Consider the following 13,403-nt stretch of genomic DNA (forward strand, 5'->3'; position numbering starts at 1 on the left):
TATATGATATGGTTAACTGGGCTCACCTGGGTGTCAGGAGTCTAGGGAAAGCAAAAATATATTGGTGAAGTGTTTTCAAGTCACTTAAACAGAGACAGTGGAAATATACATTAAAATATTTTACCTTTAAAATGGAACTAAAAAAAGAAATTATTGCATAGTTGAAAACTAGTTTTTCATTGCCAGTGAATCTCATGGAATACCACTATTGAGTTTGCTAGCACTTCACTGAGTTTTTTGAAGGGGCTCACAGATTTAAAAACATAGACCATAACATTTTTTAAACCCTTTTTTTTTGGTATTGTGAAATGTAATGAAGAAAAGTATAAAACATAAAACTAATGAGCGATTATAAGACAAAATACCATATCTTATATCGGTAAAGAAATAGAAGTGTCATTGGGGCGCCTGGGTGGCTCAGTCGGTTGAGCGTCTGACTTCAGCTCAGGTCATGATCTCACAGCTTTGTGAGTTCGAGCCCCGCATTGGGCTCTGTGCTGATGGCTTGGAGCCTGGAGCCTGCTTCAAATTCTGTGTCTCCCTCTCTCTCTCTGCCCCTAACCCACTCACATTCTGTCTCTGTCTCCCTCAAAAAAATAAATAAACATTAAAAAAAATTTAGAAGGGTCAGCAACACATGAGCCCTTCCCAAGACCCATGACATATTGAGTTATTCATTAAAATGATCCCAGGGGCACCTGGGTGTCTCAGTCAGTTAAACGTCCAATTCTTGATCTTGGCTCAGGTCATGATCTCACAGTTTGTGAGTTTGAGCCCCGTATCGGACTGTCCTGATGGCATAGAGCCTTCTTGGAATTCTGTCTCTCCTTCTCTCTGCCCCTCCCCCATTTGTGTTCTCACTCTCAAAATCAACAAGTAAACTTAATAATAATAATAAAATAATCCCATAGTGTTTTTGGAGGATAAGGACATAGTAAATCATATCTTCAGAAATTAATATTCTAAGTAAATGGCATATTCCAAACAAATTTGAACAGTCCTGGTAAATTCAAACCAACAACCAGCCAAGATTTATATTTGGTTTGAGTGAAACATTTCAAGACAAAAGTTAGAGATAATGAATATAGTCAGCATCCAACAGAAAATTCTGTTTTGCCCTAGTGGTGCCTTGCTTCGCCATGTTTACACTGTTCAGGTTTGAGACTGAACATCTCTTTGGGGCATCTCTTTGGAGTCTGAAAAGCTCATTCCCTGAAAGAGAAAACAGGCAAATATTGCAACATCCACAGGCACAATGTGTGCAGGAGTGGGTTACTCTTGGCCTGAGTTGGCATTCATTTTCTGTGATAAAGGAAGAACTTGTCTTCCTCACACACAATTCACTCCGTGGTTTTGCTTCTGTCTTTCCCAGGACCCAGTGCTTCCTCTCGATTGGAAACTGTTTCTAGCCGCGTGTATGTGGTAAGTTTTGCACAGCTAGAGATTCTCCATAAATGGACTCCTAGACAGTTTCTTTTCAAAAGGGGCCAGGTACCTACTCTATCTAATACCTTCCCTCCTCTCCCTTTCATCAGCCTTCCTAAATATGTTTTAAGATGAGCATGAGTTTTTGAGATTTTGCATACTGGTTTCGTTAAGCTTTTGATGAGAATAATGCCATGGCTGGGTGCACTTGCCAGGTGAGTAAATGGAATCCCTCTCTGTATAGCTTTATCAAGAGAAACAGAAAGAATGAGTGGAGTTCTACTTGTGTAGAACTTGCCAACAGATTCTGAGCTGCTCATGTCTTGGAACTATTTCTTGTCCCAGCAAAATGTGTATCAGAAGCTTCTTGACTAATACAAAATAGACTTGCACACCAGATTCTTGTATCCTTACTCTGTTACCTGATCAACTGCTGTTCAGCTTCCTTATCAAGATGTTTTCCTCACTACTTTGCCTGGCCCTCTGGCTTACTGCATCCTGCCCATCTTCTGGTCTCTACCCACTTGCCTGGGCTTGTGATTTGTGAGGCAACCTGACTCCAACGTGGGTCCTGGAGCTTGGGGTTATGGCACCGCCTGCGGTTAACCGCTGGCACTAAGTGTCTTACTTCTCATCAAACCGCTGGCTTGTGATACCTAACCTTTGCCTTTGTTAGAGTCCCTAGCCAGCTTCTGAAGTCACCTCCTCTCCCAAACATTCAGTGTTGCCTCGCTTTTTTAAGGGCCTGTGCTTCTTTGTCCTATGACACATTCTGCTCTGGAACCAGGCAGACACCATCACCAGCCCTTATTTAATGCACTCTGCATTGCTATTGCCTATTCAATTATGTGTTTCTCCAACCATACTATAAGGGGTGATTGAAGACGAGTGCTATTTTTGCATCCCTAGAATCTAGGACTGTGCCTAGAATTTAACAGACATATAGGTACCTTTATTGACAAAGGCTTTTAACCTGGACCAGGATGACTCAAGTGATATAGAGTCTAATTCTGGTTCTCTTACTGTGTAATACTGTAATCTTAGGCAAATGATTTGATATTTTTGGTCCTCGGTATTTTCATTTGCAAAGCAAGGATAATTGTTGGGATGACTTCTAAGATTGCTTTCGGCTTCAAAGTTCTTCAACTCTAATACTCAGAACCTTGATTATGAAATCTTCCAAAATGGTAGGACTCAATTTTCACCCTAAAAGAGGTATCTGGATAGTTCTCACCATTATTCAAAACTGATTTTCAGAGAAAAGTGATTTTTAAAGTAAATGATCCATATTTTCCTTTCTCACGCCCATTATAATGTTTAGCAGATCAGGCCTTCAATTTTAGGATGAATATAAGAGATGAATCGCCACCTAGTGGACATGTCCCTAGGCAGTGCCCTCCCCTCTGGAACAAGAGGGAGCTTTGTTCTCTCTCTGTAGCCCATGGGTCTTACCCCTAGTTTCTCCTTCGTCCACCTGACGCACATCTCAACTTTGTCATTGCTTCTGCTACTAAAAAATCACAGTAATATTCATCTTGGTAAGGGAAAACATGTTTATTTTGACCACGTTTGATTTCATTTTTACCTAGTTGTGTTTCACATTTACAGTGCAGTAGGCATTTTAAGGAGAAAAAGATAAGGTCCAGCAAACTTAGACTGGGTCTTTTTAGCCTCTTATCAATCTGGTTTGAAAACAATCCTTGAGCATTCAGAGACGCCTTGGCTAGACAGACAGAAAAGGGATAGTAGACTTCACATGTCTCCCAAGCACAACTGTCTAGAGAGCCCAGCCTTTCATCCAGTTCCTCACCAAATGTTCAGAGTTTTACAATTTTCCTAGTTTAAAGGAAAACCATTTAGACACTAATCTAGGGCTTTGGATTAGTAGTTATTTCCATGTAAAGTGGAATCTTCGCCTGGATAATGTTTTTACTAAGCTTAAGGAAATCTAAGAGACCTCTACTTAAAATGAACAAAAGGATATGATTGTAGTAGGTTTTCTTTCTCCAATGTGGAAAAAAATGTCCCTATGTTCTGTCAATGGAAGTTCAAAGAAGCTTAGGAGAAGATATTCTGGGTTAATGAATGAAATATCAAGAGGATCGCTGCAAATCTTCAGCCCAACTTCTGATGCCTCTAAGTTACTTTATTATTCTAGTGCAAGAATTTATTCATTTAACCAGCACTAATGATTCCTTCCAGCAACCCCAGACTGGCCAGCTAGCTATTCCTTTAGTAATTGCAACACTGAGGCACTATATTTCTCCAGCCTTCTCCACAATCATTTATTTTTTTCCTTTTTCATCAGTTTTTCTCTGCTACTAAGTACCTCTAGCCAGCTTATGACATTCTGCTATTTTAATTTCTGTTTGCTACTCTTCCAACCCAGTGCAAAATTTCTTCACTTCTCTACAGACTTTTAATTAGTCTTTCTCTGAAATCTCTTACTATGTCTAAAAAAATTTTTGAAATTCTCTGAACCTAAAAATAACTCTTCTATTGATCCTAATATCTATTCACACAAGTTCTCTTCAACCCTCCCTCCTTCCTCCCTTCCTTTTTTCCTTCCTTCCAAGAAAGTTGTTCAGAGCAGTTCCAACTAAAATACTAATACACTCTCCCTGAGTTCTATAGACATAGTTCCCAGTGCCAATTCTGTAGAGCCTCAGTCCTAACTAAATCATTCAAAGGATTCTGTCAAGATTTCTAGGCCATACTCTTGTATCTCTGCTCTTGAACAGACTTTATAGGCTTGCTCTTCTTACCTGTACCTTCTGGAAGCTGGTATGTAGGTCGATGCAAACAGCCAAATAAGAAGGACCCATTGGGGAAAAAATGAATTTATACACCTAGAGCTAGCCTTGATCATGCTTCCCCCTGACCCCAAGGAAAATATTCTGTCATACAGAAGCTGTCCTTGTTCCTCCAGTACATTCATACCCTTAGCAAAATCTCTACAGAGACCACAAAGACTAATTTCAAATTAACGTACTAATCAATAAGCATATAATAAATATCTATCTATATACATTAGACTATCTTCAGTGTTGAGTAGAAAATAGAAATAAATATAAGGCACAATTCTTGTATTCTCAGAGCTCACGTTGTTTGGCAAAACTTACATTTAAATATTTACAAGAAACAGATAAGCAGGCATGTCATAAATCACATCTAATTTTTTCTGTAGAAATAATGGTGGAATTAAAGCTTGTGTTGTTGACCAAGGACTTGATGCTAAACCCTTTATAGAATTAACCACGAGCATTACATTGAATTGAGTTTAATAGTATTTCTGTATGGTATAAATGTTTCTAAAAGGTTCATCAAGAGCTCAAACATAGTATAGTCAGTCCAAACAGTGAACAGACAAAAACAAATATGTCCATATCTTAACCCCTGGAACCTATGAATGTGACCTTATTTAGAAAAAAGGGTCTTTGAACATGTAATTAAGTTAATGGTTTTAAAATGAGATTATCCTGGTTTACCCTGATAATCTCATGACAAGTGTCTTTTTAAGAGACAGAGGAAGGGGCGCCTGGGTGGCGCAGTCGGTTAAGCGTCCGACTTCAGCCAGGTCACGATCTCGCAGTCTGTGAGTTCGAGCCCCGCGTCAGGCTCTGGGCTGATGGCTCCGAGCCTGGAGCCTGCTTCCGATTCTGTGTCTCCCTCTCTCTCTGCCCCTCCCCCGTTCATGCTCTGTCTCTCTCTGTCCCAAAAATAAATAAAAAACGTTGAAAAAAAAAAATTAAAAAAAAAAAAAAAAAGAGACAGAGGAAGAGACACAGACACAAAGGAAAAGGTCATGTGAAGAGAGAAGCAGATATTTGAATTTTATAGCCATAAACCAAGGAACCCCTAGAACCATAAGAATTTGGGAGGGGCAAGTGTTGTTCTCCACTAGAGCTTTCAGAGGGAGAGTGGCATTGCCAGCACCTTGACTTCTGGGTGTACACTTCTAATCCATAACTAGGAAGATAAGTTTCTGTTGTTCTAAACTATTATGTTTCTATTAACTGGTTATGGCAGCCACAAGATACAAATACACATGGTGATTAGTTACATGAGGTCTTTTTTTTTTTTTTAATTTTTTTTTTTTTGGATGTCTATTTATTTTTGAGAGAGACAGAGACAGAATGTGAGTGGGTTAGGGGCAGAGAGAAAGGGAGACACAGAATCCGAAGCAGGCTCCAGGCTCTGAGCTGTCAGCACAGAGCCCAACGCGGGGCTTGAAATCATGAGCTGTGAGATCATGACCTGAGCCGAAGTCGGACACTCAACCGACTGAGCCACCCAGGCGCCCCTACTTGAGATCTTTTTGATGGTCTCATCTTACTTACCATAGTTTCTTGCCTTACCTTTCCTGTAATAAATCAGAAATTAAAGGTAGAGCCATATATGATTAATTAAATTCAGCAGAATTTCTACATAGAGTGTGATAGCAGCTTTGAAGAGATGTCTGGGGATGAAAATAAGATTCAGGGACATTTATCCCTGTGTACCTGCTTTGCTCTCACCTTTCCATTTATTCAAAGTTTTAGGTAACACATTAAGGAATTAAGGAATAAGCTTTGGTTCATCTGTTATCTTCAAACCAAAGTCTGTCTGACTTCTTGAGGCAAACCCAATTAAAAACTTGTATTGTTTTTCTTACATGTAGCACAGTTCAGAAACAAAATCACAAATCTTTAGAATATCCAAACCAATCCTTTGGGGCACCTTGATCTACTCCAGTGTTACTTGATCGTTTTAGAATCCTTAAAGCGATGCTTGGATTTTATGGCCAAATCATTGTCAAAACTTGATCCTGAATGTGCATAATTAAAAGTGTTTGTATTTTAGCCATAAGACTGACTCATTACCAGGTAGTAATTGTTTGTAATCATTAGTCATTTCAGAGGAAACCTAAGGTATGACTTTGAATTAATGAAATTGATTCCTAAACAATTCTGGGTACATAGTAGGCACTCAGTAAATATTTGTTCAACGCATGAATTTATTTGGCTAAGAAAGCGTGTGACTTCAGGTAGCCCTCTGATCAGGATGTGGGTGATTAAAATAAATAAATTAAAGCTGAAGATATCTATAGAAAGTCAGAGATGGGCATAAAATAAAGCCCATTGTATTTCTTTATGCAGAAGAAACAGCTGCAAGTCCCTGGAGAGGCTGGAAGAGTGATGCTACCTGGAGTTAAACCAGAGACAGGGTTGGGACTGGAAGGTGCACTCTCTGTCTTGACGGAGCAGTCACTACTCAGCTCGAGCAAATTATCACCATGCAGAAATTTGAGACTAATCTGCCTTTCATTTCATATTTTCAAGAGAGGCCAGAAATATAGATGAGAACACTTGCCATTTTAAAAGTTGGCAATGAACTCACTCTTTTAAAAAACGCTCTGTGGTGGCCAAACAAAACACATCTGCTGGCCAGATAGGCCTAGAGTCTTCCAGTCTGGGTCTGTACTTCTTAGTATCTTTTCCTTTCTTTACTTCCCTTGGACTTCTCTCTACTTCCTCTTTCTTTCTCTCTCTCCTTTCAGCCTCTTGAATCACTGATTGTCTAGAAACTAGTTTCTGGGATAAAAGTTGTGAAGGGCAGAAAGACTGGAGAATTGTATGTATTCTGAATGTCAGAGCAAGGCTTACTTCTGTTTTCAGTCAGAAAACAGACAGGGAGGCAAATAAATGGGCTTTGGATGTCATAGATGCTGGGTTTAGTCCATAATCTAACAAATATCTAATCACTGAAACATTATTTAACTTCTTCGGTTCTTAGTTGCACCATCTACAAAAAGGGAATAATTGCACTAATATCCACTGCACCACCATTGTGAAATCAAATGAGACAATAGTTTTAAATGCACCTTATTGATATAAAGGGCTGTAAAGTTATTAATTGTACAATAGTTATTAATAATAAGAGGTTTATTGGTGTGCTGCATGCTTGTTATCGTATGAGAGTTATAATTCACAGAGCACCAGAAATGTGCATAGCCAGAAGTCAAATAGCCATAAATCAAACATGCCATAGTGAATTCTACAAGATAGGGTATAAATTATGTGGTAAAGACTAAAAGTGCTATAAAATTTCAGAGAAGAAGATTGATGACGACTGCAGTAATAAGAGAAAGAGTCTTAGAAGTAGTGAGACTTAACCAGACCTTAAAGGCTACAAAGGATAGTGATAGTGTTACTGGATTGTTTCAGGTGTCAAAACAGATTTAACTTTGGAATTACATTTTTTATGATCTCTGGCCTATGGAAGCACCAAACTGGTTTAGTTATTGGTTTCCCAAACTTTATTCATTCATTCATTCATTCATTCATTCATTCACCTGATCTGGGTTGACATCTCTGTGTGTCAGGTACTTTAATAGGTGCTAGAGATACACTGTCTATGACCTCAGGGAGCTTACCATCAAGATGTTAAGTTTGGGAAATGCTAGGTTACTTGAGATAAAACCTTCTTGGGTAGGGCTATTGTATGTAGGTGTGTGTGTATATATATGTGCATTTAGCTGAAGGATTTCCAGATCTTTCAACATCCTTGAGTCTGGAGGTCTAGAGAGAATAGTGTATGGAGACTTCTTTTACAGATTAGCAATAGGAACTATTGTTTAAATTTAGAGATACTGCACCTGAGGGGCGCCTGGGTGGCTCAGTCAGTTAAGCAACCGACTTCGGCTCAGGTCATGATCTCCCAGTTGGTGAGTTTGAGCCCTGCGTTGGGCTCTGTGCTGACAGCTCAGAGCCTAGAACCTGCTTCAGATTCTGTGTCTCCCTCCCTCTCTGCCCCTCCCCTGCTTGCACTCTGTCTCTTGCAAAAATAAATAAACATTTAGAGATATTGCACCTGACAAATTGGCTAGAGGTTGAAGACAAAATATTATGCATTTCATTTGAAAATGTAAATATTGACTGTTCAAACAAAAATTTCTCTTATGTTTCCTGACTTTGTCAGACACCATATATAATAATGGTAGCCAATTTGTGGATTACAGAGATATTGGAGGGTATCTATGGCTCATCTAGTCTCAGTAGTTAGTAGGGCTTGTACATATATATGACCACTGTGATTAAGAAAATATAAAACCATTTAAAGCTGTTCAGTCATGTTGTTATTACATACTTTATCAATGTCTGTCATTTATAGAATGTCTATCATGTAGTTGTGTTCATATTTTTTTTTAAGAAAGGATTCTCAGATATACATTATAATACCGATTTACCTTTAAATTTTGACCGTAACTATTTTGCTCTAATGTTTTCTCCTTAAACTGGAACTTCTTCAAAGTTAAGAAAACAATTATATTTACCATAGCATTAGAAAGAGTAAAATACTTAGGAATTAATATAGCCAAGAAGGTGAAGGACTCGTGCAATAAAAATGACAAAACATTGCTGAAATAATTAAAGAAGACACAGAAAATTTAATATTGTTACAGTGGTCATGCTAGCCAAAGTGATCTGTAGATTTAATGCAACTTCTCTCAAAATCCCAATGACGTTTTTTACAGAAAGAGAAAAATCTCAAGGAACCTAGAATAGCCAAAAAATACTGAAAAAGAACAAAGCTGGAGAACTCATACTTTCTGATTTCAAAGCTTACCACAAGGCTATAGTAATCAAAACAGTGTGGTACTGACAGAAAGACAGACATTTCACTCTGTAAAGTGCATGGAATAGTCGAAACTATTGAGACAGAAAGTGAAATGATGGTTGCCAGGGGCTGAGGGGACAGGGGAATGAGGAGTTAGTGTTTCATGGCTATTGAATTTCATTTTTTCAATATGAAAAGAGCTCTGGAGATGGGTGGTGGTGATGTTTGCACAACAGTACGAATGTACTGAATATCACTGAGCAGTACACTTAAAAATGGTTATTTAAAATAGTGTACTTTATGTTATCTGCATTTTGCCATGATCCAAAAACTGGGGAAAAAAGGTAAAAATGATTTTTCAAAAATTATGGTAGAACATTGACTTTGTAGTTGTTAAAGACTTCAGCCTATACCACTTAAGCTTTCTGTTCTTTCTCACCCTTTACTCTTTACCACTGTTTTTGTTTTGCCTCACTTCAGGGCTTCTGGCACCAAAAAAAGTTAATGTTTGATGCTCTTGAAAAGCGGGTGCATTTATTTGCAGCCCTTTTATACATAGTGACAGTATTTTACTTCCCCATTGCCATCCCCAGTCTGAACCTGCATTGAAGGGATTTATTACCAATGAACACCTAGTAGTCAGGGCCTCCTCTTTGCCTCGGGACACTCACCACCTGTGAGAGGCTCCCCCAAAGATTACTCAACGTTCTGGGAACCATTTCACTTCTCCTGAAGGTTTGTCACTTTCCACCCCCACCACCTCAATGTATACATGTCAGCTATTCCACCTGGAGTCTGCAATAGTTTTCTCATCTAAATTGGACTTCATTCTAAACAAATCAAAGATGGAAGGGTTACATGAGGGAACCGGATCCTAAAATGTGCACTAATTAGAACGCTTCATATCCAGAAGCTCACGACCTCTCCTGTCTCTGACTTCCCCTGAAATAATAACCAGTGACTCAGATCAGAGTGTCTCAGGGACTGATGTTCCTTTTGGTTCATTGGAGGGCTGCATTTAGCTTAAACTAACTCCCCAAAGCCAGGAAATAGTCTCTTAACAGATGAAGTGTTCTGTTGACACCAGAAAAAATGCAAAGCATAATGTGGTATCTATTCATCAGCCACCAGAGCACCTAAGGCAAGTGGGTTCTTTACAAAACCTATTTGATGAGAATTGCCTGATCAACCATAGGAGAGATAAAGTAGGATAAGTGAACATTCCTTAGAAGTATCTCTTGCAGTTCAGCTGATGTATAATTGTGTTTCTGAGCTACCCAAACCAAATCAGTAACGGTCTTCATTTATTACGTTCTTACAGTTGATCAGGTTCAGAACTGAGCAACTCCATAGTCCTTTTTCTTTTCTGATGCTAGTATGAAATAGCATAAAAGCAACTAACTGGCCAAGATAGAGTGATATATCCCTTTTGCTCCTCTTCTCCCTAGATAAATCGGTGAGAAATTGCATTTTCTTATGTTCAACCTACTTGATAATAAAGATCCAAATCCAAATGTCACACAATATAAATAATAGACTAATTATTTGGCATCCACTATAAACTGAAATATTAGAAAGCATGAGATATGACTGTCATTTCATTTAATGGTCGTTTCTTTCTTAGTTTCCTTGGTAATTTAAAGTGTTCACATCATAAGAATGAAGGCATGTAAGAGTTACACTTGTGACCAAGGTAGAATGAAAGAGTCTAGATCTATCCCCTTACCAGAAATTACTGGAAAATTGGACAAAGTGTATTAAACAATGGCTTTAAAGTACCTGGAAGTCAGGTGAGAAAACATAAGAGATACCTGACAGGGAATAAACAAGGTGAGCCCCACCGTTGTCCCAATTTACTGCCAAGAAAGTTTCCAGGCCATAGTGCCATATGTCCAAGCCATGGATGAACTGAAGCTCTCAGTCACTGCTGGTGGTCATATAAAGGGCTCAGTGACTTTGGACAATTTAACAGTTTCTTTAAGAAGTTAAACATACACATACCGTGAGATCCAATCCTTTTACTCTTATTTGCCCAATAGAATGAAAGCATATGTCCTTAGATTTGTATGTGACTACTCATAGCATCTTTATTTGCAATGGCTAAAAAACTGGACACCAACCAAATGTCCATCAAGAGATGAATGGATAACACACTGATAAAATACATACAACAGAATTCTACTCAACAATTAAAAGGAATAATCTGTTGATACTTACAACAGCATGGATAAATCTCAGAGAAAGAAGCCAGACTAAATACAGTACATACTCCCCTTATATAAAATTCTGGAAAACCCATATTTTTTTATTTAATTTTTTAAATGTGTATTTATTTATTTTTGAGAGAGGGACAGAAGAGAGAGACACAGAATCTGACGCAGGCTCCAGGCTGTGAGCTGTCAGCACAGAGCCCAACACAGTGCTGGGACCCACAAACCACGAGATCATGAGCCAAAGTCAGATGCTTAAGCCACTGAGACACCCAGGCGCCCTGAAAATATATAGTAATCTATAGATTACTGATAGAAAGAATATCAGTGGTTGGCTGTGAGTGGGGGCAGAGGTGGAGGAGGGGCAGATGACACAGTGACACAAGGAATATTTTGGAGATGATGAATATGTTCATTGTTTTTCCTGGGGCAGTGGTGTCACAGGTGTATGCATATGTCAAAAGTAGCCAAAAATATTGTACACTTTTAATATGTGAAGTTTATTGTGTGTCATTTTAAAGTATGTTTTAAATGTTTGATATTGTGGTAAAAGATACATGATAGAAAATTTACCATTTTGATCATTTTTAACTGTACAGTTCAGTGACATTAAGTACGTTCATGTTGTTTGTCGCAACCATCACCAGAATTTTTTTCATCTTCCAACTCTGGACACATTATTATGTGTCACTCGTATCTCAATAAAGACGCTGGGGGGAGAAGAGGAGCAGGAGCAGGAAAAGCCACCACAAAGTGACAATTTTTTTTTAGCTAGAGGGGCTCCTGGGTGGCTCAGTTATTTGAGCCTCCAACTTCAGCTCAGGTCATGATCTCACAGTTGGTGAGCTCCAACCCCACATAAGGCTCACTGCTGTCAGCCTGTTAGCCTGCAGCTTGCTTCGGATCCTCTGTCCCCCTCTCTGTGCTCCTCCCCAGCTTGTGCTCACCCAAAAATAAATAAATAGCAAATAGTTTATGAGACACTAACCTAATTATTTGTCATGTATAAGAGCTGATTGCACCTCAGGGCCTTGGGCAAAGCCTCCTGTGCATCTGACATCCTCTAGTCCTCAGGAGAATCCTGTGAGGTGTAAACAGTGTTACAATACCTATTTTACACATGAATGGACCCAGGAATTCTTTTTGGGGAGAAGAATGAATGAAGTTACTTTTCTAAGTTTATTTAGCCAGGAAACCGGTGAAGCCATGTTTCAAACCCAGGCAGTCCCTTGCTATTTCAGCTCCCTGTGTCCAGGCTCATTTTTCAATGATGACAAAATAGGTGCACTAATGATTTTACTTCATTGTGAGGACTGAGAAGGAAACAAAAGTATCTAAAAATCTAAACCAGCCTTGTTCTTTCTCATCATTCGTTTTCACCTAATAAGTTTCAGGATATGTAGGTTTCAAGCACTGCTCCAGAAACTGGGATACAAGTACAAACATGGCCCCTGCGAAGTCTCATGGAGTCCATGAATTGTAGCAATTCTGGGATACATGTCATAGTGCAAGGGCACACAATTTACAGTAGCTATTTTGACAGGCAGCTGGAGCAGGGGTTGGGGTCTAAGCAGGGGAGTCACTTCAGAAAATCTTCATGGACTACTGTACATTTAATCCACGTCTTGAAGTGTTGGTCCTTTTTTTCTAGATAAACAAAGGTGGGAGACAGGGAAAGAAGTTTGCAAGTTACAGAAGTGAAAAATATGAAGGCAAGAAGATGTTCTAAAAGAGCAGATGTTTTCAAAGGTAGAAGCCACAGGGGAATTAACTTTTAAGATGATTCGTTGTAAGGAAAATCATCAATATTTGAGTTGGAAATTTCTGGAATGTGCAAAGTGTTCATTACGAGCTCATCAGGCTATCGTAATTTCCAGAAATAATTAAAACTGAAACACATTGTGCTTTGTGGCCAAGAGGTAACAAAAATAGATGAACTTGAGGAGGCTCTCTGTGATATACACTTCAGGTCACGATGTGTGACCTAGGATTGCTAAGTGCGTGGTATCTCTAAGTGCTATATCAGTAAGATGAAAACACTTGGAGTCAGGACTAGATTTTACATGGCAACAAGACTGCCTCAAAGCTATTTTAACAAATGAACTGATGTTCATTAGACATGCTGTACAAACTTTAGACTTTCATGAAAATGCCACAAAACCGGTTTTC

At 38.9% G+C, this 13,403-nt stretch overlaps 1 protein-coding gene across 1 annotated transcript in view; it reads left to right on the top strand.

Annotated features, from left to right (window-relative positions):
- XRCC4 (X-ray repair cross complementing 4) overlaps positions 1–13,403 on the top strand; it is a 318,042-nt gene that overhangs the window by 287,512 nt on the left and 17,127 nt on the right. Inside the window, exon 10 of the transcript XR_007461795.1 lies at positions 1,373–1,422. The gene's annotated coding sequence lies outside the window, so the exon portion shown is untranslated. The remainder of the gene's footprint in view (positions 1–1,372; positions 1,423–13,403) is intronic.

This window comes from Panthera uncia (genome assembly GCF_023721935.1).
Source record: "Panthera uncia isolate 11264 chromosome A1 unlocalized genomic scaffold, Puncia_PCG_1.0 HiC_scaffold_17, whole genome shotgun sequence".
NCBI lineage: Eukaryota > Metazoa > Chordata > Mammalia > Carnivora > Felidae > Panthera > Panthera uncia.